Below are 27793 nucleotides of genomic sequence, written 5' to 3' on the forward strand. Positions count from 1 at the left end.
AGGGGACCTAATGCCCTCGCACATACATACACGCAGATAAAACATCAATGCGCATAAAAATAAAGAAAAGACACAGGTCAGATATATACATCTGTAGCAGTACAATAGGTACAAAGTAGGACATGTTCATTTCTCTTGGAAGAGCGGTTAGAAAAGCTGCCACCTAGAAGGTTCAGTCAGCTATTGGCATAGTACAGTGAGAAAAAATCACTCAAAGACACAGTAGTTTAAAACAGTAATCCTCGGATTCATGGTCTAAAAGTCAACAACAAACCCATCAGGCTGTGTTTGACTGGAGGCTTTGGTTCTGGGTTCCAAGTGGAGGACTGGAATCAGATCTGCTCTACAGGGTTCTCATCGTTCCTGGGCTGGAGTATGTGTCCATAGTTGGTCATTCACTAAGGACAGAGAGAGACCAATTGCATAAAAACAATTCATGCCTCTGCTCTTGCTACATTACAAAAATTCCATTGGTCAAAGCAAGTTAAATGTCAAAGTCTGAGGTCAAGGAGCAGGGTCTTAAAGTTGGGGCATGTGTGCTCTAAAGAGAAGTGAAGGACTGGGACCATACATTTAATTTACTGATGAAGAGGGTCCTTGAACAGTATCCTGAGAGATAACTGCATATTAGTCACAAACATTTGAAGTAAAGCTTGAGTAAAGTAAAGAGACTGAACTTGGCCCATGAGTGATGCTCTGAGTGCAGGTTGTTCTTGGCCTTCTTCTCTCAGTGCCTTTCATGGAATGTGCCAGGGTCATTAGTGACATGAGCACAGCCTTAGACATGGCAGAAAGAAGATTGGGATAAACCTCAAGTCATGGCCTCATCCTGCTGAGGCAAGGCCAGGCTGACCACACATGGACAATTTTAACCCAAGCACTCTGTCCCAGTGACTGACATTGTACAAAAGAAAAACACGATTCACATTCTGCGCTGATGTTTGCACTAATATATTCTTCATGCTGCTTTTTCCAATGCTCTAAACCTGTGCTCTGCATTAGTTTCCCACTGCCCTGAACACATTGCTATGGATTTAGCAAATAGCACTAACTTGTTAATTTGTAGCTCTGTGGGACTAGGAACCTGAAATGGGGTTTATGGACTACAGACTGTTGGCATGACTGTGCTCCTGGAAACCCTAGAAGAGAATCTGTTTCCATTCTAGAAAGCTGTTTCCACTTATAGAATACAGCTGCACACCTAGGCTTATTCCCTACTTTTTCATCTTCAAAACTAACAGTGTAGCACCTTCAAATCTTCCTCCAACTGTAAACTCTGCACCTTTCTACATTTAAAGGAATCTGTGATTATACTGGGCCCCTAAATAATCTTGGGTGAGTTCCTTCAACATAGCTGATTAGCCATCCTAAATCCTCCTTGACATGGAACACAGCATATCTACAACTCTCAGCAATAAAGTGTAGACGTCTACGAGAGGATATTGTTCTGCTTCTCGTGTGGTTTGGGGAGGAATCGACAGTGTTTCATCTGATTGTCCTTTATAACGTAACAAGTGTTTTTATTTTTATGGTCTCCCTTTTAAAAAGCAGAGAATCATGTTTTAAGTGAATGAATTGAAATCTGAGTCTGGTAAGTGGCACGTGACACACAGCACAGTGGGTGGCTGCTGTCATTCCGTGGCACTCCAGGTTGGTGCCTGTTTCACTGCATCTGCCATACATTTGTCTCACCATCTCAGAGCAGACATGCACCCCTGCCATATTCTGTGCCTTAGCAGCTAAGGTAAAGAAAGCAATGTTCTTCAGTGCTTATTATGTTCTTGTACCAAACACTGTATATGGACGTGGTTTATAATGCGTTCTTCTTATACTCACAGGTGAGAACCCTTGGTCTCCTGGTCACAGAATCATAGCACTCATCAAGGTCTGCCTGGCCCCACAGCCAGTGCTCTTTTCTTGTCTCCCATGGAGGCATGGAGACCCTCCACTGACTTCCTGAAGTGGTGTGAGCCGTACGGACTTAAATATGTGACTTGAATCCTGACTTGAAGGGACAAGAACAAACCCAACAGCATACCGTTGTCTAGTGTTCGCTCATTTGTTTCTTACTGACTTGGGGTTTTTTTTTTTTCTGCATTTTTATCTATTTTAGTTTGTAGGTGTGTGTGTGTGTGTGTGTGTGTGTGTGTGTGTGTGTGTGTGTGTGCAGATGCTCACACATGCATGCCACTATGCACATGTGGCCATCAGTTCTTCCCTTTCCCTATGCAGTTTCATGGATGGAACTCAGGCTGGCAGGCTTGGCGGCAGACACCCTTACCTGATGAGTCATTATACCAGTCCTGACATGGGACTTTGGTACTGATAATGTTCAAACTCCAGTCAGTTCTGCCAACGGTAAGCATGTGCCTCAGTCTACTCACAGCCTCTCTGAACCCGTGTCTTTTACAATGAGAAAGTTAAAATAGGGGTGGCTCCTGAGTTCTTCTCTGGAAAACACCTGAGGTGCTCAGCCTGTTACACGATGGTGAAACTGAAGCATTATGTTCTGAAAAAACCTCAAATTTATATAAGCAACATCATACCATAAACACCCATTCAACGTTATTTACCTAATACAGTGGTTCTCAACCTTGCTGACGTTGTGACCCTTTAACACAGCTCCTCGTGTTGTGGTGACCCTCCCAGTCATAAAACTGTCTTCCTTGTTACTTCATTACTGTAACTTTGCTACTGTTACGAATCATAATGTAAATATCTGGTATGTGGGATATCTGATATGCAGACCCCCCCCACGGGGGTCATAACCCACAGATTGAGAACCACTGACCTAATATGTTACTATGCAGAGTCTAGCTTGCTCACTTTAATTGCTGTGTTGCAGATTGGATACGATCACAGCATTTGTTTTCTCCTAAGAAAGTGAGCTGGGTTTTCTTTTTAATACATAAAACTGCTGCAATAAATCCATGTCCTTAAATGGGTCGTCGTTCTTCAGGACTAGTGTCACTGACAGCAGGGCTTCTGGAAAAATGGACTACAGTTCCCGATCTGTAAACTACTTAAGTGTAGGATAAACACCGAGAAACTTAAATGGCAGTTTAACTGAGTGCTTTTATGTCTTTTAGATCTAATAATGAAGAATAGTCAAGTGTTGACCGCGTCTATCTATTTTAAATGTGGCTCTAGCAATTCATTTTATCATTTTTTTAAAACTAGATTTTAAAATTATGGACTATATGGAACTGTCCACGTGGTTTCTACCCAGATGTAGACTCTCCAGCTTGACAATGAGTGTGGTCTCAGCTCTGAAGGGTTTTCACACAGAGCACCCATCCAATCCAATCTCACCTGCAGTGTGTGGGTTTCCTTTCCCCCTGGTTGCATGGTCTGGCTTTTAAATCTTTCTCCATGTGACAGCTGTGCAATGACATTTCATTTTTAATTAGCATTCTTGTTTAATAGTGAGGTTAGGCAGCTATTTATATGCTTATTACGATCTCAGCTGCCTGACTGGGCACAGTAGACGGCTCAGTTTGCAAGTGACGGGAAAAATAGAATACTTTGCTCTTGCAGCTAGAATTTTAAAGTCAAAACTGGTGCAACTCGTTTTGAAGAGGAAAGCTCAGGAATAGCAAGTTTTGACTTGATGGAGGACGGGAGTGTCAGTAGCAAACGAATGCTCAGGCAGGTACTTCGCTGCTGACGTGTGTGGAAACATGGGTGCTTTGGGTTTGAGTCAATCACTCAGTCATCACCATTAAGACACTTCCGTAGACAGACTCACAGAGAGTTCTGCACCTATTACCCAGTTCTGATTATCTGATGATACTTTTTGGTGCTAATGAGCTCAAGGACAAAGAGTGAGTCTGAGTGCTCCTGTGAGCTTGGTGATTCCCATGCTCTGACTTCTTGTTCACTGAGCCTCTTGAGGTGGATGAAGGGAGGTCTGGGAAGGGTGTGTGGCCTTGGGTAGGGTTGATTGAATAGAACCTTTCTAATCCACTTTGCGTACAGTCAGCCTGAGAACCCACGTTTCCACTGTTGACGGTTTCCCACATTTTCCTAATGTGTGACTGAATCCGAAGGACTTGGCACAGACCGTCCCACCCTCCCACTTCGTCTTACCCTCTTTTTCACCCAGACAAGCACAGAAAATTGCTTTGAGAGCCTCCGTTATGGCAACCTCTTTCCCATGCATTTATTTATTGCCATGATGACTTTCCTACTCCCAGGACACCTTCTCTTTTTTTAAATTTATTTTGTAATTTAATTTAATTTAACATATCAGCCACGGATTTCCCTGTCCCCCCCCCCAAACCTACCCCCTAATCCCATCTCCTCCAGGGCAAGGACTCCCCTGGGGATTCAGCTCAGCCTGGTAGATTCAGTTGAGGCAGGTTCAGTCCCCTCCTCCCTGCACCAAGGCTGAGCAAAGTGTCCCTGCATAGGCTCCAAACAGCCAGCTCATGCACTAAGGACAGGTCTTGGTCCCACTGCCTGGGGGCCTCCCAAACAATTCAAGTTAATCAACTGTCTCACTTATCCAGAGAGCCTGGTCCAGTTCCATGGGGGCTCCTCAGCCATTGGTTCACAGTTCATGTGTGTTTCCACTAGTTTGGCTATTAGGACACCTTCTCTTAACCCTACACTCCTAACTCAGCTGGCAAATCTCTCCCAAGGCTGTAATGTTCCCCTAAATTAAAACTTTTAAAGTATTTCCCCCTCTTGGGAAACATTTATTCAAGGCACATAGCATTATTACAAAAAGAACTACTGATACAACCCATACTTCCTCCTTTATTACATTTGTGTTAATTACCTTTGTGTAGCTCTGACCATAATATCCAACAGAGCAATTTATAGGAGGAGGGTTTAATTTTGGTCAGTGACTTCAGAACATTCATATCATGATTGCTTGGCTCTAGACTTATGGGTAGAACACCATGGTAGCAGCAGCATGTGGTAGAGAAGAACCTTCACTACATGGTGAAGGAGAAGGACGAGAGAAGGGACCAGAGGGTAGGTAAACCTTCAAAGGTTTCCCCACTACTCTTCTAGCTAGACTTAGCTCCTGACATTTCCAGAACATCTTCAAATAGCATCTTTAGCTAGAGACCAAGTATTTAAGATTTGAGCATGTGGGTGGATATTCATAATCAAGCCAAGACATTTTTATTATTTAGCATTTCGTATACATTCAATCATATAGTATGTATTTTTGTGGGGGTTATTTTGTTTAATAATATTTTTGTAAAAATTGTTCATGGTGTTGTATACACCAGTGTTCATTTTGCAGCTTATAGCATCTTTCTTATGACTACAACACACGTGTTAATTTGTGTCTTTAACCTGCAGGTGACCATTACAGTTATTTTTTACTTTGGCACATTGAAATACTGCCCAGAACATTAATACAATGTTCTTTTGGTGCATATGTATGCAAGCATTTGTGTTAGAAATACACCTGAAAGTGTCCTTCTCTGGTCATGACACTTTTGGATTCAAAGCCGGTAGATACTGGCATCTCGAAAAGTGATTGCATAATTTATATTCCCATGAGTATATGCTACTTCACTTTTTAAATGTGTGCTCCCTTTTTGAGCTGGAGCTTGCTGGCTGCCAGTCGAGCTGAAAAACAATGAGTTCTGAGTTCGTGCGAGATCCCACTTCAAGGGAATAGAATAAGGCAGAGAGCGAGGAAGACAATTTGAATTGTTATGTCTCCCTGGCAAACGATGCTGTTTGATTGTTCTCTTAATTTGAAGAAACCCTCATGTGAATTTGACTTAATAATGTTTATTCTACTAGTTTGTACATACAATTTGACCTTTTTTTGTTATTTTCTTCTATTGAATCCCAATCAGCTTCCCATTCTCTTTTCTATCAGAGAACAGCATGTCTCTTCTCTCAAGAGGCTGCTAGGCACAGTTTGGGTTATGCCTGCTGTTGAAAAATAAGATGGGATTAAAAAAAAAAAAAAACCACTTTTGTTCACGTCTTCAGAAGTTTGTGTGATGATGTCCTGATCCCCAAGGTTAGGAGGTGGAGCCATTGGGAAGAATTAGCCTAAGGAATGGGATCCTCTAATAAAGAGACCCCAGAGAGCCTTTTTCCCCTTCCACCATGGAGGGCACTGTAGAGGGCACAGCTATGAGCCAGAAAAGAGGCTCAGTAGACACTAAATCTTTCAACACTTTGATCATAGTTTTCCCAGTCTTCAGACCATGGGAAGTAAAATGTATATTATTTATAAACCACCCAGTCTATAGTATTTTGCTCTAAAACCCCGAATGGACTAAGACAATCACTCTACTGGGCAAACCTGAATGTGGAGTCACCAAAATGAGCTTAGACAGATGGAAAGACTGCTGCTGACCTTGATCATCTTTTTCTCTGCAAGAGCTGAAGAGTGTCTCTTAGATGCTAAGAGATGCTAGGTGCCACCCTGGGGTTTGTACATGCTTGGCATGCTCTTGCTTTGGAGCCTTTGAGTTTTCCATCCGAGTCTTTATGTAACTTCAAGGCTTGTGCCAGAGATCAATGGAAAACTCACAGAATAATTCCAGGCTTACAGGGGCTACTATATAAAGAGGGAAGGGATACTGTGAGCTCCAGGACAGCTGCGTGGAGGGCAGCTAGGATTCATTTAGGGAAAACTGATTTGCATGGGGAAGGGAGAGGAAAGAGCACATGGTAGTCAAGCAAACCATGATACAGAGTTGCCATGGCCAGGGCATCTCTACACATATCACAGAGACCTACTTGGGTAGGGCGGCAGTAAGTGGTAGGTAATTAAGTTAGAAAAATACCCTGACTCACAAAATAAATGACTGTTGAGGAATAGACAAAGAATCTTGGGCTTTTCATTGTGTTTCCTCCAAGCCTCTTAACTTAGTTCATTATTAGGATTTGAGTCAGTGGGTCATACCAGGATGATGTTGTACACATAATAGGTGAGTAGTCTTTGATTTACTTATGCTTTATTACTCAAGGCCTGTATGAAACTATCCAAGTTCAAATCCTCCTCCTCACATCTTGACTTTGAGTAAAACAGTTAGCTACTCTCGGCTTCCGGCTCCTTATCTGTGGAAAGGGCCGATGGAGGTTCCAGGCTTACTGGGCGGTTGTGAAGGTCAAACAAAAGGAAAGAAGATTAGGAAGTTCTTGCTCTTACCACTCACCACACAGTAAACATCAGCTATTGGTGGTCTGTAAAATTCCTGATTCCTATAATAGTCTCCTTTCCTTAAAGATTGAAATTTTTCCCTAAGGAACAAAACCTGAAAGCATGATGTGGCTTTTAACAAGAAACCAACCTAGTCATTGTGTCCCATTCCACTCTCTCCAGACACTTTGACATAGGCATGAGCGCTGCTCCTAAACTTTTGCTCCACCAAGTAAACAGCAACATGGTGATGACTGATGAGACGCGTGTCCACAAGAGCTAAAACCTAATAAAGAAAGCCTTATAGTTTGGGCCATTATTTTGCTTTCAGGAGCTGTTTTTCTTTACAAGATTTTCTCTCCTCCCAAAGCTTAGCTTTTCAACGGTTGATTGGAAGTCAGATATCCATGATAACGTGTGTTCTCTTGACCCATTTTGAAAGTGGCTAGTCTGTAGCTGGACAAGTTGCACAGAGGTAGACACATACCTAGAATAGGTGAAACAAAGCCCCAAGTGTGGCTGCGTCAGCAAGCTTGCAGTTCTGGGCTGGATTTTACTTGTCTTTGGTGTGCCCTGAACGGTGGGACCTGATGGACAGACAGGGGGATAACAGGACTAAAGTAATGCCGTTACTCAGGAAAGTCATTTGATAAATCCTAATTTCGCAAAGAAGTGCTCTAGTGTGGCGTTAGAGTTATGACAGCACCCTGGAAAATATAACTGTGCCTGGATCATCCTCCCACTGGATGTTCTTCATATCTGAGCTTAATGTTTTTAGCACATGCCTCTCAAGTCTATTTTCAGCTATATATAAAGGATTAATGAAAATAACTCCATTCCATGTGATTAATGTCTCGGAAGTGTATTCCATCTGAGAATTGATAGGAAATGTGAATAGCTTTAGAAAGGTCTCCAAAGGAGCTGAATAAAGAAAATGAGATCGTATATCTAAGTACAACATTTGAATTTTTTATATTGACATTGAGACTCAGTGAGGAACTTCAATCAATGAATGTTCATTTTAAAAGAAATCATATCATGCACAGGAGCTTTTCTACTCACCATGGGAAAGAAATAATAGACAGCCACTTAAAGCTAATGTGGATTCCATTAAATGTTGATGTTCTCCTAAAAGAGACAGAACCCCAATATGCACAACTGTCACCCCTAACCTGTTCTCAGTGATTCCCTGTTGCAATGCCATGGATTAATCAGTCATGGTTCTAAAATCTTCTGCTAAAAAAGGGGGGGAGGATGCTACTTACTAAAAAGACAATTATAAAAGAAAAGTAAAACCAAATTAATAATTTATAAACCATTAAGAGCATGCAGCAATCAAAGAGTAATAGTGTAAGATAAGGGAGACAATAAAATTCTAAACAGTTGTTACTGTCTCAGATTATCACATGAATATATGTCTGTAAGTATATATGCATTTCTTGTTGTCTTGGAGTGGAATATAAATTCACATCTCACAACAACGTACGGGGATTTTGCAACTAAGACCAGAGATTTTCTATCACATCTCAAGAACTTCCTGTGTTTTCTAAAGCTTTAAGAGCAAATTTTTATTATACTCAAACATGATGAGTGGTTATGTGAGTGAACGCAGACAGAATCACATAGAAACAACAGATGCGAGAACTCCTCGATAGACTCCCTAATTGCAGAGGCTGGGGATTTGGAGGAAGAGGTCCAAAATACCCCAGAAGCAGGTGTTCTAGGCATTCCTGTGGCTTGCGTGGGCCTTGGAGGTATTTGATGTGGTAGACAGCAGCTTGCTCGAACACAAGGCTGAATGAGACAGTTGGCATGAGGATTAGTGGCTGTGGGGAGCTGCGGATTAGAGAGTAAGGGAGGGACGAGCCAAACCCTTGTGGGGCCAACCCAGGCAGTGTTGGCGTCTGGCTTCTAGGACCCTCTGCCTGCTCCGGAGTGCTATTCAGGTTCTCTGCACTCTCCCCCCCTCAACTGCAGGCTGTTTCCCTGGGTGGGCCCTGGTCCCTGCTCTTCTCAGGACTGCCTCTTTCCCACCTGTGGGCTCCCCAAGCCGAGTCTCCAGACTGGCTCTTCCTCATTGCTTAGGACTTACCTTAATTCTTCTTGGAGAGGATTCTCTCTCCCCTGTTTCTCCTCTCACGCCCTCTACCCCTTCCCAAAGTTAAACTTCTCTGCAGTCATCATCAGGATTTGCCTCTTTGTTAGTCAAACATGTTCACTGTTCTTTGAGTGTTGCAGAAATGGATATTTATGAGAAGGAACTGAATCCCAGCAGTTTCTGTGTTACAAACAACCATCAAAGGCCGGGCGGTGGTGGCGCACGCCTTTAATCCCAGCACTCGGGAGGCAGAGCCAGGCAGATCTCTGTGAGTTCGAGGCCAGCCTGGTCTACAGAATGAGATCCAGGAAAGGCGCAAAGCTACACAGAGAAACCCTGTCTCGAAAAAACCAACCAACCAACCAAACAAACAAAAAACCCATCAAATAATTGGCGAATGAATGAATGAATCTCCAAGGTGTCTCCAGTTGTACCATTTTCTGTTTGAGATGATCTCTTCTCTTAGTGGCATTGGCCATGTGCTAGAAGCACCTAAGTCCCTTGTTATAAGGATTTGTGAGTTAGTAGTATGTTAACCATGACTAATTCTCTTTAGTTTGTTAACCAGCTAGTATAAGTACTGTACCACATAATAAAATTCTCTAACCTAGATAAAAATTCTTTTGTGATTTTTGTCTTAAAAGCATATATGGAGGGGATGGCAGGAAAGGAGGGAGGGGAAGCTGCAGTCAGTATGTAAAATAACTGAAAAAAATCTTATTTAAATAAAATTAAAGAAGGTATATATAGACGATTCATTTCTAACAGTGTAGAAATGGGTAGTATCTCATATTACAAAACGTAGAAATGCTGAATAAATCATGCCAAGCACACCTCTAAGTCCAAACACACCCTCAAGTTCAATGTACTTGAGCACTATTGCTGCAGGGGACTCCTGGGCGATGGTATTTTCTATGGTCAAGAGAGTCTTGAAGAAATCCATCTACTGAGAGGAAAAATCGCGCAGCTGGTTTGGCTCATGTTGAGTTCCAAGGGAGGAAAACATCTCCCCCATAATTCACGATCAAGACTTTCTTTGGCATGGATTTGGGGCTTATCTCCCAGAACTCAAAACCCTTAGTCTGAATAACTGACATATTCATGAATTCACCAATTCTTACCCTTGGGCTATTTGGCAGAGGAAACCGTTAATCCTTTCTGAAGGAACACAACCTAATGCAGGACTCACAGGAGCCTCACAGATAGAGGCTTAGATATGGGTTTATGATCTATGTAACACTCACTCTACAAAGAAACAGCAGAATGAACAATTGCCTGGGAATTTCAGGTCAGTTGGTATCTACTGAATATTCTATGAGTTTAAAATGATTAAGCACATAAAACAATAAAAAGTGGGAAAAAATAAAACTGTAGAAAATAGGCAAATACAATGCTGATAAATGAAAAATATATTCATGGATATTGAAAACTCAACAGACAGATTAGAAAGAATAGAAGATTAACTAGCTGGAAGATTATTCACAAAGAGACTAAGAGGTGAAAAAGATGTCTAATAGATGCTCCAGACAGAGAATATAAGGAAATGCCAATATTTGAAGATAATATGACTAAAAACTTCGTAAGTTTTCTAAAAGCATGACTCACCTGATTCAGAAAATTCAAAAAGTACTAAATAATAGAAGTATCAACATACCTGTGCATACTTCATTTGTTCATGGCCTCCTCAAATGCCTTGATTTCATTGATTGTGTTTAGAGTTGTTCTCTTAAATTCTTTGTCGTGGGGTTTATCTAGTTAATTCTCATCAAAGAACATTTCCATAAAGACTAGTGATTTGCGGCGATGGTACATATTGTCTTGTGCTTTCGTATGATTCAGCGAGTATGCACAGAGGCGAGCCTCCAATCCAAACCAAGATCTTAAGTAGCAAAAGCCAAATTATCCAAAATGAACAATGACATTGATATCGTAAACCATGAATCGGAAGACAGAACGTCAATATTTTCGAGATACTTAGAAAAGATAGTTGACCTAAATTCTATGCCCAAGTAAACTACTATTAAATGACAATAGTCAAGTGCTTCTCATCAGGCTCTATGAATGGGCACAGTTAAAGAGGAATGAAACTAGTTCACAAGACAAAAGTGAGTTGCAAAAATATAAAATACTTAGCAAATGCAGTTAGGGTCAGCAAGATGGCCCAGCTGGTAAGGCGTACACATGCAGGCCTAATGACCTAAGTTCAATCCCTGGATTTCTCAAGGTGGCAGGGAGAACAGTCTTCTGAGAGTTGACTTCTGGCCTCCACAGGCACACAATATACATGCAGGTACACACACACACACACACACACACACACACACACACACACACACACACTAAAATAAATGAATACAAATAAATAGGTACTATTAAAAATGTAAGTGATTATGAATAGGATTGGTTATATGCGATAACATAGTAAATAAGGACTAATTTGTGGTGATAGAATAGGAGAGACTTAAAATATTATGGTAATTGTTGGCTTAGAGTGTTATAAGGCTTTTCTATTATTTAGAAGGTAGCTAAAGGTATCTGTTGACTCTATACTTTGGTTCACATACATGTAATCAGATTGTGAATATTGCCACTAATGGAAGTGAAAAGTATAATTTTTAAGATGATAAAATGCTCTTTAAAATGTTGTGGCCTGGTGCAGTTCATAATGCTCTGTTGCACTTAAGACCCTATTGCTAAAGACATCATCTCTCACGTTGGTCACAGGGCATAGAGGAGTCAAGCTGAAGCTGAGCTAGATGTTTCCTCCCTGAAACTGTCTTCTGTAATTCTACAGGTACTGTGCAGACTGCTGGAGGTAAAAGGCCATCAACAGCTCTTACAGGGCTGTAAATTCTGTGAGCTACATGATGACCTGTGAGGAAAAACATGCCTTCTACTGCAACAGTGGCATGATGGTTAGTGGGGAACTGACCCCTTTTCTGCTTGGATTTGAGGTCCACTCTGTAGAATATAATTCATGGGTGGCTCGGTAACTTAGTCAAGAGCCCCTGGCTGGAGAAGTCAAAGGCCTTAGGGGAACAATTACGACTGTTATTTTGCCAAATGATCATGTTATCAAACTGTCTTCTAAGCACCTACAGCCTTCATCGTGCTGCACCCAGCCTTCATCAGAGAAACTTCTCATTGACTGCACATGCAGTCAATGTAGAAAACCATAACTGTGCAAAGTGCCAAGAATAAATGAGGGTGGAATGCTTGCCCTAGATGGTACAACTGTATTGTTGTTTTTCCACCATCACAGTGGCTGCACCTGAATTTACTGTTCTTTCAGCCAGTCATTTCAGGGTCTGCAGTTACTGGCCTGCTTCTCAAGCACCAGCCCAGTGGGATGTTTACATCCTGCCAGATCTGTCTCCTGCCTCTGCCATCAAATGTAGTTTTTAACTAAATCTCTACTGTTTTATTTACCAATAAAGAACCGGGAGTCAGAGGCTGGGGTGAGAACCTGCTAGCTCAGAGAGGTGGAGAAGCAACTAGCTGACCTTCCCTCTTTGCCAAACAAAAGCTTGCCCTTCCTCTCCACCAAACCAAGAATGACGGCCACACTCAAAGTCCCTCCCTACTACTTCCTGTGCATCTCTCTATCCAGTTTCTGGATCCCCGCTGACTCTCTTTGATTACTTTCTGTCAACTAGTTGCTAGCTCTGCCTCCTGACTCAAGGTTGATTTTATTTAATTAATGCAAAGGCAAACTCAGGGTTCACAGTGTGATTGAATATCCCGCAACACTGTATCATCCCTCCAAGGCTCAGAAAATATAACTGGGGACAGAAAGAATGTAAGAGCCACAGGATAAGGAGATGTGCAGCAAAAAGATGTCTCCTTGGCTGACATGGCTATTGGTCTCAGGTTTTCAGTGCAACTGTGGTCATCTGCATCAGATCTGCATATGATGGGGCCAATCAGTGTTTTTTTTTTAAACTTTATTATAAAAATGTCACAAGCAAGGAAAAAAATTCATAACAAAATTAACTAGACACAAAGACTATTTCAGTGTACTTCCTTTCCCCACCCTCCTCCATTTTGTTTTGTTCATTTTTTGAGACAGGGTTTCTCTGCAATAGTCCTAGCTGTCCTGGACTAGCTTTGTAGACCAGGCTGGTCTTGAATCACAGAGATCCGCCTGCCCCTGCTTCCCAGAGTGCTGGGGTTAAAAGGGGGTATACCACTATGCCCAGCCTCCACAGTGAACTTCTATACAGCTAGAATACTCATTCGGAGCAGAAGCTATGGAGCTTCACATTACAATCCACACTTTCAGCATCTAACATATGATATGCTTATCCACCACAAAAAAATAAAAAATCTAGCATTATAACTAGAAAAACCATTAGCCTTATATCTTCTTTTATAACTCCTGTCTATTACATGCACCTGCTCCTTCCTCATCCCTAATATTTAGCCTTTCTTCTTCTCTTTTCTACTACATCATATACTATGCCCACATGTGCATTTGTTTATATTCAATCATATATTATTACATAGATTCTGAATATGAAGGAGAAGTGTGGGGTTTTTCCCTAAGATCATATGACCTCACTTAATATTCTATACCCTAAGTCCATCCATTTTCCTGAAAATTTTGTGATTACATTTTTCTTTAGGGCTGAATAGTATTCTGATATGCTTTATCCGTGTTTCATCATGGATGAGGAGAGCCCAAGAGGACCCAACCCTACCTGAGACACTAACTAGCATTCAACAGTCTGTGGTGGCTTGAACAAGATGTCCCCATGGTCTCAGGCCTCTGAATGCTTGGTCCCCAGGTTGTGACACTGTTTGGGTAGGTTTGGAGGTGTGGACTCTCTGGAAGAAGTGTGTCACCCAGGGCGGGCTTTGAGGTTTCAAGTGCTTTGCACATCCCCACCCCACATCCCCAGCTTCCCGTTGGTGGTTTAAGATGTGAACTTTCTGCTGCTGTTCCTCTGGCCATAGCTGCCAGCTGCCATGCTTCCCTACTGTGGTAGTGAGGCCTTCTTAGCCCTCTGGAACCTTTAAGACCCAAATAAACACTTCCTTCTTTTATTTATTTATTTATTTATTTTATTTTATTTTACAATACAATTCAGTTCTACATATCAGCCATGGATTCCCTTGTTCTCCCCCCTTCCACCCACTTCCCCTTCCCCCCAGTCCACCCCCCATTCCCACCTCCTCCAGATCAAGGTCTCCCCAGAGGACTGAGATGAACCTGGTAGACTCAGTCCAGGCAAATCCAGTCCCCTCCTCCCAGACTGAGCCAAGTGTCCCTGCATAAGCCCCAGGTTTCTAACAGCCAACTCATGCAATGAGCACAGGATCCGGTCCCACTGCCTGGATGCCTCGCAAACAGATCAAGCCAATCAACTGTCTCACCCATTCAGAGGGCCTGATCCAGTTGGGGGGCCCCTCAGCCATTGGTTCCTAGTTCATGTGTTTCCATTCATTTGGCTATTTGTCCCTGTGCTTTATCCAACCTTGGTTTCAACAATTCTCGCTCATATAAACCCTCTTCTTTCTCGATAATTAGACTCCTGGAGCTCCGGGGGGGGGGGGGGCTAGCCGTGGATCTCTGCATCCAGATCCCTCAGTCATTGGATGGGGTTTCTAGCACGACTATTACCCTTCCTTCTATAAGGTGCCTTATTAATGGTGTTTTATCACAGCATAATACACAGCTATTGGGAGAGGAGTATCATTTTCATCAGTGGTAAGCCACTAGGAAGTTGCCCTTGGTCTAGGAAATGACCTCCCACCCACACATAGGTGAGAAACTCTAATTAAACTTGGAGAACCACACACAGAAAGAGGCCATGGCAGTGGGGGGGACTCATTGAGAATAAGGATTCCAGAATAAGGAGAGGGGAGAGATGAAAGAGGGGAGTGGGGTGTGTGAAAATGACTAAAATTCATTATGTAAATGTGTAGAACAACTTTAAGAATTATTGTCTTGTTACAAAGCGGTGTGCCTCAGGATCCTCTTGCTGATAAGCAAATGTGGTGGGAAGTGGAAAGGCCATTTGAGACTTTTCCCTTGGATTATTCTGCAGTTAATTACCAAGAAGTGAAAGAAGGCATGGATGGGGAAAAGGAGAGAGGGGAAGCTAAAAGATAAAGGACTTAGCAAACATTTAGGGCCAGTTCTTCAGGTTTCACCTGCAAGAACCCACCCTTCAAATGGAAACCGTGGGGCTTTCTCTAACGTCACAGCAAGTGCACAGAGGCAGGATGGAGCCCTCCGGGATTCCTTAACCAGCAGCTCACGGCCGCTTCAGCCTCTGAAGGCAAAGCTATGCCGTCCCTACGATGTTCTCTCCAGCCCTTCTTATCTGCCGCAGACTAAGAGGAGCTAGCTATCCCAAAGCCGGTCTTCCTTCAGGAGGAGGGTGACAGGTGAGGGCACAGGAGGGTTGCAGGGGGTGAGGAACTCTGGGAGGAAGAAAAGGAAGGAAGGGTCGGGGGTGGGGGAAGTCAGGCCTGAGCTCACAGATCTCAGCCGGACAGAGTGCAGGGAAGTCCCTAAAGATGATTTCATTCACTGAGGTGATTCTTTCTTGGCCTTACCTGGAGAGAGAGAGAGAGAGAGAGAGAGAGAGAGAGAGAGAGAGAGAGAGAGAGAGAGAGAGAGAATAAAGAATGAGCTGAGAAATACATTACATTTCTACCATACTGGAGGGATTAAGGTTAGTTTTCTACTCCAGCTCTCACTTTGAAATTCGTTGTAAATATCTCTCTCTCTCTCTCTCTCTCTCTCTCTCTCTCTCTCTCTCTCTCTCTCAATCTATTTTGGACCCTTTCATAGGGTTCTGCAGCTTTACCAGGAAGGGAATTAATAACTCACATTTTAATCTCTGGGGCTGGAACAGGGTGGAAACCCGCAGGTTCCCAAGGAGATTTCTTTTTCGCCATTAGCATTTCAGTAGAAGCCTTAACTCCACAAACAGAAGGCACAATGTGAAGCGAGAGGTCTGGTCCCTGCCTGGTCTGCCTCTCAATACGTCTATTGTTACCTAGCACTGAAAATAGCACTTTCTCTCTTAAGCCTCATTGCTATTTGTACTTGTTCAAAATGCCTGGCTGGGTGCTTTTATCTGCGAAAACTTGCATAATTCCAGGGGCGTCGCTGAACACATTTATTGGGGAGAAAACTGTGTTCTCTCCCGGCTGTGTGCGAGGCAGGAAGAATCCAGTAAACAGGCACAAAGTTTATCAGATAAGGACACAGATTGTCATTACCACTTACCCAAGAAACAGCAACAGTGAATCAACCACTGAGTTAATTAGAACCCAGGCTTGCAGCCCGGCTTCAGTTCATAGAATGAGCACTGTTTTCTCTTGACCTAATTACAAGATCATCTTAAATATCATCATTTTGTAAAAGACCCTGCAACTACAAATTACTTTGTGAACCGTATTATTGGGTCTCAAAATGTGGCTGAAACTTGAAGATGCTTGCAATTTGAAAAAAAAAAAAAAATGCTGTCACCAGGTTAACAGTGATGTTACTGAGCCATGGGACATTATGCTCTTTTCTCCCGTTTCCCCTACACCTATCTTAAAAAGGAGGCCAGAATACCTTTGGGTCTTATTAGCCGATTATAGGTGGTAGATTCCAAAAAGCTGCTGGGATCAGTGATGTTTGGGTTAGGTAGTCATTCTTGCCCTCAGCTCCAACAACAGCTTATTAGTGTGGTCTCAGGGTGAAGGAACCAACCATCAGATAATTGTTTAAAATGCTATCTCACCACCACCACCATCAACAGCAAAAAAAAAAAAAAAAAAAAATCATAAGCTAAAAGAACTTTCTATAAATAAGCTCGATTAAATTGAGGGAACAGGGCAGGCTACTTTGCTGTGTTAGATCATTACTGTAGAATTTTATTTGACTATTTGCCCCGAGGGACTACAGCGCTAGAGACTTACAGAGCCCCAATTTTTTCAGGTCCCCCAGTATCAAGGGGAGGAACATCGAGGGCAGGAAAGAAAGATTCATGTCAAGTGGACAGTGGAACGTTACCAGAAAATCTGCCACCATTAGGGTGCTGAAAATCCTGCTCTCAAACACACAGCTCCTTTTGTGTGTGTGTAAGGAGGGAGGGATGGTACTCTTGATGAATAGAACTCCAGACCCCTGAAAAATCACTCCAAACTGTTTTTTAAAACACCAATCGAAAGCTGAAATAACACAGCTTTCCCGCGGTAACTCCCAGCAAGTCTTGACAGACAGGTGTTCTTTCACGCGATCACCACTAGAGGACGGGGCAGGCTGCTTCAATTTCCTGGGACCTTTTCCCCACTAGGGGCGCCGAAGGTTATAAAGAGAGGCAGGCCGAGTTCTGAACAGAACTTTTTTTTTTTTTTTTTTTTTTTGGTTTTTCGAGACAGGGTTTCTCTATGTAGCTTTGCATCTTTCCTGGAACTCACTTGGTAGCCCAGGCTGGCCTCGAACTCACAGAGATCCGCCTACCTCTGCCTCCCGAGTGCTGGGATTAAAGGCGTGCACTGCAACAAAACTTTTGATCCAGGGGAAATCGGGGTTCCCTCTCGGGGATCTTAGGCTTATTAATAAGAGAACTCAAGAATGGATTCAGACGGAAGTTCAAGGATACTTTTATTTGAGTGGAAAAGAAAATGCTCAGGGCAAGCAAACTGTTTAAAACTCAGGAGCTGCCCGCAGGAGGAGAAAGTAGGAAAAATGACCATGTCCTGTAAGAGGGCATGGAAGTCAGACACATGATGGACAGACAGCCACATGGTGGGGAGGAGAGCGTTAGAGAAAAAGGAAGGACGCCCAAGGATCAGGAAAAGCAGACTGCAGGTTCTGGCGAAAGAGAGAGAGAGAGAGAGAGAGAGAGAGAGAGAGAGAGAGAGAGAGAGAGAGAGAGAGAGAGAGAAGAAGAAGAAGAAGAAGAAGAAGAAGAAGAAGAAGAAGAAGAAGAAGAAGAAGAAGAAGAAGAAGAAGAAGAAAAGAGAAGAGAAGAAAGAGAGAAAGAAAGAGAAAGAAAGAAAAGAAAAGGGATAAGTTGCACCTCTCTCAGGCCTCAGAAAGACAGGGAGGCTCAGCTAAAACTCGCAGTGGCTCCTAGGGACTGTGCTAGCAATGGGGATCACAGAGAAAAATTACAGTATCTTGTTAAAGGAACAGTTTTCCTGCCTATCTGTTTAGCATGTGAGCCTACCTTCCTAGGGATGGTCCCTTGTCCAGGGTGACTGCTGGGCCCAACTGGAATGTTAGGTCTCTACCCAGGCCAGAGATTTTGTTCTCTTGACCAGACGGAGTCTTTCCATAACGGCCACTTTTATTGCTGCTCTAACACTTTGGACTTACAGATCTTTTGCCCCGTGTATAACTCACTCGCTGCTCTTGGGAGCCGAGGGGTGGGGGAACACATAGCGAGTACTCCATTGGAAGCAGAGCTTGGTGCCTTTGACAGCGTCTGCTTCTTAAAACGTTTCTCTCTCCTGTCCACCTTCCAAAAGGCTGCATTTAACACTGGGGATGTAAGAAGTAACAAGTGGCTATTTCCTCTTCAGGCTTGTAATCTGGGTCGGGGCACAGACAAGGGGACTAATCAAAAACTCTAACGTTTATATTCAATATGAGATCCGAGGGGAGACTGTGATTCACAATTGTGAGCGGAACAAGAAGGGGTATGGCCTCACAAACCCAATGCCTGAGACATCTGGAGGCCTGAGGACCAAATCACAAACACGGCGTGAAGAAGAAAGATGAGGCAGGAAAGCACCCCCTCTTCCTAAGGTATTTTTGGTCAAAAACAGAGGTTCTCAACCTTCCTGACGCTGCGACCCTTTAATACGGTTCCCTCATGTTGTGGTGACCCCTCAACCATAAAATTATTTTCATTGCTACTTCATAACTATAATTTACTCTTATGAATCATAATGTAAACATATGATAGGCGATTCCCCCAAAAGGGTCACGACCCACAGGTTGAGAACTGCTTCTCGAATGCTCTCTCTCTCTCTCTCTCTCTCTCTCTCTCTCTCTCTCTGATGGAAAACACAAATACAAAGAGGAAAGCCAATAGCTAGTTGAAGTGGCCTGCACTGGGCTGCTGGACACACGCCCTTCTGTGTGTGCAGAAGCATTTGTGGGAGGGCTTCGGCCCCAGGGTGGCCCACCCGAGAGTGATGTGGGCTAGGGACGGACAGAAGGGATGGTTTCCTCACAGAACGTGCCCTAGTTAGGGTTTCTAGTGCTTCAACGAAACGCCATGCCCCAAAAGCAAGTTGGGGAGGGAAGGGTTTCTTTGGCTTACACTTCAGCATTGCTGTTCATTGTTGAAGGAAGTCAGGACAGGAACTCAAGCAGGGCAGGATACCGGAGGCAGGGGCTGATGCAGAGGCCATGGAGGGGCGCTGCTTACTGGCTTGATCACCATGGCTTGCTCAGCCTGCTTTCTTATAGAACCTGGACCACCAGGCCAGGGATGGCACCATCCACCATGGGCTGGGCCCTCCCCCATTAACTACTAGTTAAGAAAATGCCCTACAGCTGGATCTCATGGAGGCATTTTCTCAACTGAGGTCCCCTCCTTTCAGACAAGTCTAGTTTGTATGTCACGTTGACACAAGCCCAGCCAGCACACTTATTGAAATATGACTGACTTGAACAGCAGAGGGTTACCACACCTGCAGCCAGGGTGCCGCGGTGTGCACAGTACGAGCACCAGAAGAAATCATGAAGGGAAGGCCGACTTGAGATAACGGTGACCCCAGGCCAGCTCTGGGCCTACCCTTGGGTCTCTGATACCTGAAGCAAAGGACTTGGCGGATGCTGTTTTTTGAGTCTGTCCTATGGAAGATATCAAGCTGGACATAGTCACATTCACCTAAAATAAAGCAGTTAAACATTCCCATTTTTTGTTCAGAAGCGCACATGGAATTCTTCCACCTGTGTGACTTTTGCCTGCACCTTCTGCACTTGGGGTGCTTTGGAGGGGATGGCTGGTGTTGCAAGGGAAATTATTTGAAAATAAAAATGAAGCCACCCCAGGTAGACGATGTTGCACAAGTATTTATCGTGCGTCTTTAGGTTTTTAAAAAGCATCCCTCTGATGGGGCCCTGAAGTGCCTCGCTCTGGGCTTCATTTTCCTCTCACATCTTTGGCTGCCTCTCTGTCCTCCTCTCTGTCAGGAGAGTGGGACTGAGCGCTACAGAAAGTCATAAGTGTTGGTGGCAGAGGCTGCCGGTGCTGCTTGTGCTGCTGGTGAAGCCACACCCCTCTTCTCTCCCACAGCTTGGTTTTACTCCAGTGTGCCGACTGTAGGCCAGGGTTGGAGGCTCTGGTTCCCACTGTCGTGGCTGCACCCAGGCCATCCCTACACACCAGCACTGTGTAACTTTGACGCTTAGGCTCAAACTAGGGTCCAAGACAGAATGGTGTCTGAAATAGCTGATTCTCTTCTGGCCGGACAGCTAAGTAAGAGCCCTACAGACAGGAAGGGGAAACAGATTAACTGGGGGTGGGGGAAGGGGGAGCACCTCAGGCAGCTCCTGTGGCTGGCAGTGCCAACCTCTCAGGCACCTGACCTGGCTCCAGCGAGGAAGGAGCCGCAGCTTGCTGATGGTTTGCACAGCTCAGGCTTTCAGCGGCTGTGGGTGTCATGAAGTGGCAGATAATAAAACAGACAGAATGAAGTATCCAGCAAAGGCTTGGAATTTTACCAGGTGAAACGCAGACCCTAGAGTAAGAGTTAACACGCTCCTTGAGTCATGCATCAGCCGTGACTGTGACAGCAGGCTTCCGCAGAGATAAGAACAGAGCATTTGGAGGTTGTTTGAAATGGTGATTTAGGGCATGGAGACCTGACACTGTCCCCTCCAGCTCAGGGACTTGCTTCCTAGGTCTCATGGAACACCGATTCACTCAGGCAACTCCATGAGAAAGGCAGACATAGCCAAGTGTTCGCAGGAGAACTAACCCAAGACCCTAAGGGCCCATGGAACACACAACAGTATTTCCAGTATGGCTCTAGGACATCCAGTCTCCATCACTTCCAGGAAAGCTTTGGGGCAGCAACATTTTCTTCTTGTATGTCATTTGCTGGCATCTCTATTAACCTCTGCTGAACACTGAGCATTGCTTGCACCATAGCAACAGAGCAGGAGTTCCATGTCTCTGGGAGGTCTCCATGAGGTTCTGGGGAATCTGGGAAATGTTCCAGCTAGGGTTCCGGGAAACCATCAGCACAGCCAAATTAGGATCTCTCCAGGAAGGCCTAGGTGAGGGGTGCTGAGGTAGCCCGGGCTTGAGCAGCAGAGGGTGACTACACCTGCAGCCAGGGTGCAGCAGTGTGCACAGTACGAGCACCAGAAGAGATAGATCATAGAGGGAAGCCCTACTAGAGATAACGGTGACCCCAGGCCAGCTCTGGGCCTACCCTTGGGTCTCTGATACCTGAATCAAAGGACTTGGCGGATACTGTTTTTTTGAGTCTGTCCTATGGATATCATGTTGGACGTAATCACACTCACCTAAAATAAAGCAGTTAAACATTCCCATTGTTTGTTCAAATGCACACATGGAATTCTTCAAGTCAGCCTGGCAATCAGCCTCTAGACCGGTAGTTCTCAACCTGTGGGTTGTGACCCCTTTGGGGGTTGAACACCCCTTTCACAGGAATGGCATATCAGATATCCTGCCTATCAGATATTTACATTACAATCCAGAACAGTAGCAAAATCCCAGTTATGAAATAGCAACGGGGTAATTTTATGGTTGGGGGGTCTCCACAACATGAGGAACTGTATTAAAGGGTCACAGCGTTAGGAAGGTTGAGAGCCACTGCTTTAGACCTAGTATTGATAATGATAATGTGATCAGCCGAGGAAGGCTAGAGAGGGGAGCCCAACCTCCTTTCGCCGAGGCGGCAGGGGAAGGTGGGTCAGGGTCTAGTCCACAATCAGGCCAGGCAGTCTTCATGGCCTATGTTTCTACCCAGCTTTCTTCCTTTCTACATCTCTCCCTTCGGTGTTTAATACTCAAGGTCCTTCTTGCAGGCCACCCTGCTCTCTTCTTGCCCTGTGTCAGTTCCCACTCTTTCTCCTCTTTCCTTGTTCTCTCCTTTTGCTTTGTTCGCTCGCTATAGAGTACAGACAAGCCAGTTTTGCAGGGTCCCCGTGCCTCAGTCTCCCGAGAGTCGGGGCTGCTCTGTCACCGGATAGCATGTCTTTGCTATCACTGTCCTCTACTTCCTAACACTGTTGGTGCTCACGGGGTACTGTTGCACAGTCGACTGACTGCCTCTGTTTTCAGAGCGAGTCTACCCCTGGCTGTGACTGTGTTACAGGGGAAGACATTAGTTTCGGGAATGCTTTGAAGCCTGGGTCCTTGTTGGTTTCTCCAAAGAGGATTTCTGTTTAGCTGGGAACATATGAGATAGGCATGCCACCAACCAGTACTGTTTACATTCTTGGCTTGCGATCTTGGAGGACCGAGCAGGCACTGAGTTAGAGCCCCAAGCCTGTTTAAGAACTGGCTCAGTAAATATTCTTAGACAAGGTGGAGTTTTTGTTTGTTTGGTTAGTTTCAGTGTTTTACCATTTTACGTAAAAAAGAGGTCAGAACTAGAAGGTCCCTTGCTTCCATCTTTGAGGGACAGCCTTTAGAACGCGAGTTTAGATAGGTCTCTCTGGCCTGCCTGGCAGGGCCCTTCATCTTTGTCCTCTCTCTCTTTTTTTTTTTTTTTTTCTTTTTCATGTGGCTCTGCATCTTGATCTGCTATTAAAATCAAAGTTGTAAGTCCAGGTGGACGGAGAGACACCCTTGGGGCATTCTGAAATAAGGGACCTGTCATTGTAGCTTCCTACGGTATACTCTGAGCCAAAACTATCCAAATCATAGCTTCTTTAACAGAGCATCTGGAAGGCCTGGGGGTGGGGCAGTCAATTCCATTCTTTCTGGAGGAAGAAAGTGAGATAAAGCTGCCCAGAATGACATATGCACCAATAGAGCTAGTGTATCTTCCTCACAAAAATCACAGCAGTTCTGACTGTTGTCAGAAGGGATGGAGACTACCTTGTGTGTGTCAACAGTTCTTGAAGTTTTTTTTTTTTAATCACATCAGCCTTCCTTCACCATCCCCGCTAGCTTTTCTGACCCAGAACTACAGAAAGAAGAGGATCCTGGGAAGTATGGTGCCTAGCTGCCCCAGGCACAATAAATTGAATGCATGAAATAAGAATAGATTCTATTTTATAAAAATAGTGTCCTGACAATTTTCATGTAAAAAGCCATTGATTGTGGCTCCGTAACTCTATCTAACTCAATGTTAAATGCAGGTCAGAACAATATCAAGTATGCTGCTCTGTCCTGTTTGGTCTTTCTACTCACACGGCTCTGAACTTGAATTAGGGACTTCCATCATGGAGTCAGTTGTGTTCCAGCCTGGGACCCTATTGCAGTCCCACTTGTCCAGTGTTAACCTGAATTCCTGGGTAAATGGAGTCCCATTCAGAAAGTCCTCTCTTGTACCTCTGTCTGTATCTTGTACTGCCTGTGTTGTCTTCTGGCAGTTTTACATTTTCAGTCTCCAGATTGATGACTTTGATCCACATGGAGCTAATTTCTGTGCCTGGTGACAGATACTTAATTTCATTCTTCTACATGTGGGCACCCAGTTTTCACAGCACCATTTGTTGAAGATGCTGTCTCTTCCCTGCTGTGTATGATTTGGCTTCTTTGCTAAGTATTAAGTGGCTGGAATTAGTCTACTCATGTTTGAGTCTTTCGATTCTGTTCCATTTATCTATATGACTGTGTTTTGCCATATTGTCTTTTTTTTTTTCCTTAATGACTGTGGCTCTGTAATTTATCTTGAAGTCTGGAATGACTCTCTAATATTATTCTTTTTGCTCAGAATTGCTTTGACTATTGGTGTTCTTTCTAGTTTCACATGATTTTAGGATGGATTTTTCTATTTCTGTGAAGAATGTTATAGGTATTTTGATTGGTATTGCATTTAATCTATAAATTGCTTTTGGTGGGATGGTCATTTCTACAATATTCTACCAATCCATGAACATGGGTCTTTCCTTTTTCTTGTGTCTTCCTCAATCTCTTTCTTCACAGATTTAAAGTTTTCCTTGTACTTCCTTAGTTAGATTTGTTCCCCAATGTTTTATTTGTTTTTGATACTGTTGTAAATGGAATACGTTCAAAATCTCTTTCTTGGTGTGTTAGTTGTTAGTATATAGAAAGGCTACTGATTTTTGTAAGTAGATTCCATACCCTGCCACTTTGCTGAATTTGTTGATTGTGGCGGTCTCCTCTCGACCAGTGAGAAAGAACGACACTAAGGATCTTCTCAATCACATTTATTGAGAGCTTTGGTTAAGGGAGAGTGGAAGCGAGGGGCCAAGCATAAAAGGGCTGCTTATATAGAGAAAAGAGGCGCGGATCGCTGGCTGAAATTAGCTTGCCACCACCAGGCCCCACAGGATTGGCTAGGGACCAATATATAGCTTTGCGCATGCGCAAAGCCGAGGCACGTATTTCGTCGAAACATTGTCTTAGAAGTAATAAATTTTCAGAATGCAAGGAAGTCAGCGCCATCTTATAATGGCGATTGTCCCGGCTTCCTGTAGTTGATCATTTCTAGAAGTTTTCTGGTGGAATTTTGGGGATCCCTTATGTACAATATCATACCATGTGCAAACAGAGATAATTTGATTTCTTCTTTTCCTCTTTGCATTCTTTTAATTTCATTCTCCTGCATTGTTGTTATGGCAAGTTCTTCTAGAACTCTGTTGAAAAGGAGTGGTGGTAGTTGGCAGCCCTATCTTATTCCTTGTTATAATGGAGTTGCTTCTGGTCTTTCTTCATTTAGAATGATGTTGGCTGTGGGTTTGTCTCATAAGTCTTTACCATGTTGAGGTATGTTCTCTCAGTACTTCTCTCTCCAGGACTTTTATCATAAAGGCATGTCAGATTTTGGTTAAAGGCCTTCTCTGCATCTATTTGACATGGCAATGTGATTTTGTTTTTGTGTTTTCGAGACAGACTTTCTCTGTGTAACAGCCTTGGCTGTCCTGGAACTAGCTCTGTACACCAGGCTAGCCTCGAACTTGCAGAGATCTGCCTGTCTCTGCCTCCCCAGTGCTGGGATTAAAGGCACGTACCACCACTGCCTGGCTGATCATGTAGTTTTTGTCTCCCATTTATATGATTTGCTATATTAATTTGATTATGTAAGTTGAATCATTTCCCAGATACTTGCTCAGCAATTTCATTGCCACCACATTCTCAATAGCTAAGAAATGGGAACCACCTAAATCTCTTTCAGCTGATGAATGGATAATGAAAATGTGATATATATATAATATATATAATACATATGTATCACGTATATATGAGTATGATATATGTATATATACACACATATATACATATATCAGCATACTCTTCAGCTGCAAATAAAAATGAAATTTGCAGGTAAATAGATGGACCTAGGAAAGATTACACTGGGTGAAGTAACTCAGACCCAGGAAGACAACATGTGATGGCATGTCCTCTCACCTGTGGTTTCTAGCTACAAATCTTCACATGGGGACATATAACCTGCAGTAGCTGCAGAAACCAGGAAAGTACAAAAGGACAGTGGAGGTGGCGGCTTGAGAGGGAAATAGCCAAATACCAGTGATGTGAAGGTGGAAACAGAAAAATGGGAGGATGCCAGCTGGGGTGGAGGAGGAAGATCAACAGACCAGGAGAAGGAGGGAGGAGAGACAGATAACATCAAGGGTGTTAGATTGGATAAAGCATCAAAGAGTCACATTATTTTCTATTTACCTAAAGGTGTATACTATATACATTTTAAGATATACATCTTAAATGAAGTTATGTCACTTGGACTGACAACGCTCACCACAAGAACCATAGACTAACAAAAACATGTAAAGGCAGCAAGTAAAGCCACGGAACACGTGGCAACATATAGATTAACAGAAATTAATTTGGCTGAGTATAAGAGTAAGAGCTAGACAATGATAGGCCTGAGCTAATGGCCGAGCAGTTTAAATAATGTAAGTGTCTGTATGTTTATTTTATAAGTGGGCTATGGGACTGCTGGAGCTTGGCAAGACCCAGAGAGAAAAACTCTAGCTACAGTCTAGCTTCCAAGGTACCAGGAAGTACTACGTAAGATGCCAAGAGAAGGTGGCAATTAATAGTCCCACCCAGCTGTCATGCCTATGAACCACAACAATAACAGTGTGACAGGATATTCATAAAGCTGTAGTAAGTGGAATCTACATGTTGGTAACCTAAGTGGTAAGCCTGAGTGGACTTAAGGCCACCCAACAGGAGGAAGATCATGCCTGGTACTAGACACTTAACCAGCTACTGGGGCTAGGAGGCCATGGGTCTTACTTACTTACATCTACTACCACAACTTTTCTAGGCCAGCTTAATTCCTTGCTACATTCTAAATCTTATCCTTACACCCACAGAATACCTACCACCTCTCATCAAATAGGCCTCTTTTCACAGAAAATGGAGGAACCCACAACTGCACACAGTACAGAGTTCGACAGACTGTGCGGAGTGCAGCCCTGATGGAAACATCTGCTGTTCCTGCATCTGTGGCCCAGGGAACATCTCAGAAAAAGGGGGCAGGATTGGAAGAGCCAGAATCCCAGGAAGTCTGTCGTGAAACAGTCTCTCCTAGAAACGACCGGGTAAACCAAATCTGAACAATGACAACAGCAATAAGCATGCTAGCACACACATACACACACATATATAATGTAGTTTTATGTATGACTATATATACTATATATTTGTGCACATATATTTGAGAGTGCAATGGTAGATGGGAAGGAGTGGAAGAAGAATCTGAAGAGATGAGAGGGAAGGGGAATGATTATCATTTAATTTAAATGCATTTAAAAATAAAAAAACCTCATGAGAGATCAACAATATTTAAGGGGAGTCTACAGGTCCGTCTTTCCTCAGAAACATGAGCACAGTGCCCTCTAGTGGACGCCGTGGGCCCTGGCTGCCTGCCGCTCACTGTTGCAGTCATTCCTTGAATACGAAGACTGTTTTGATCTGAAGAAACTGTCAGCGTCTTCCTGAGAATCACGCGCGGCTGAGGAGCCGTGAAAGCAGCGCCTTCCCTCCCACTCTTCCTCTCCAATCTCTGTTCACGTTGTCAGCAGGTTCCATCGATGGGAACGCCTGTGGGTTTTCACTCCACCACAGGTCCTCAGTTTCCCTCCGCTCCAGAGAACGGCACCAGCAGCGCCGTCCTCAGTCACACGTGGGCAAGGGGCTCACTTACTGCGGGACTTCAAGACAGCACAGTGCTGGCCGCTCCTAAGCCCCCAAGTCAGAAGCTCCGCCTGGGATCCAGGAATTGTTTTCCTGAATGGAACAACTTTGCGGATGGAGTCAGTTCTCTCCTTCCACAAATAGGTGGAGCCTAGGCCACTAGGCTTGTCCACCAGCTCCTTTAGCTGCTGAGCCGTCTCACTGGCCCACCCTGTAATTTTTAGATAAGATACAGAGCATAGAAATCTTCATCTATTTTTAAAGCTGCAT

This window comes from Peromyscus leucopus, chromosome 7, assembly GCF_004664715.2.
Source record: "Peromyscus leucopus breed LL Stock chromosome 7, UCI_PerLeu_2.1, whole genome shotgun sequence".
Lineage (NCBI taxonomy): Eukaryota > Metazoa > Chordata > Mammalia > Rodentia > Cricetidae > Peromyscus > Peromyscus leucopus.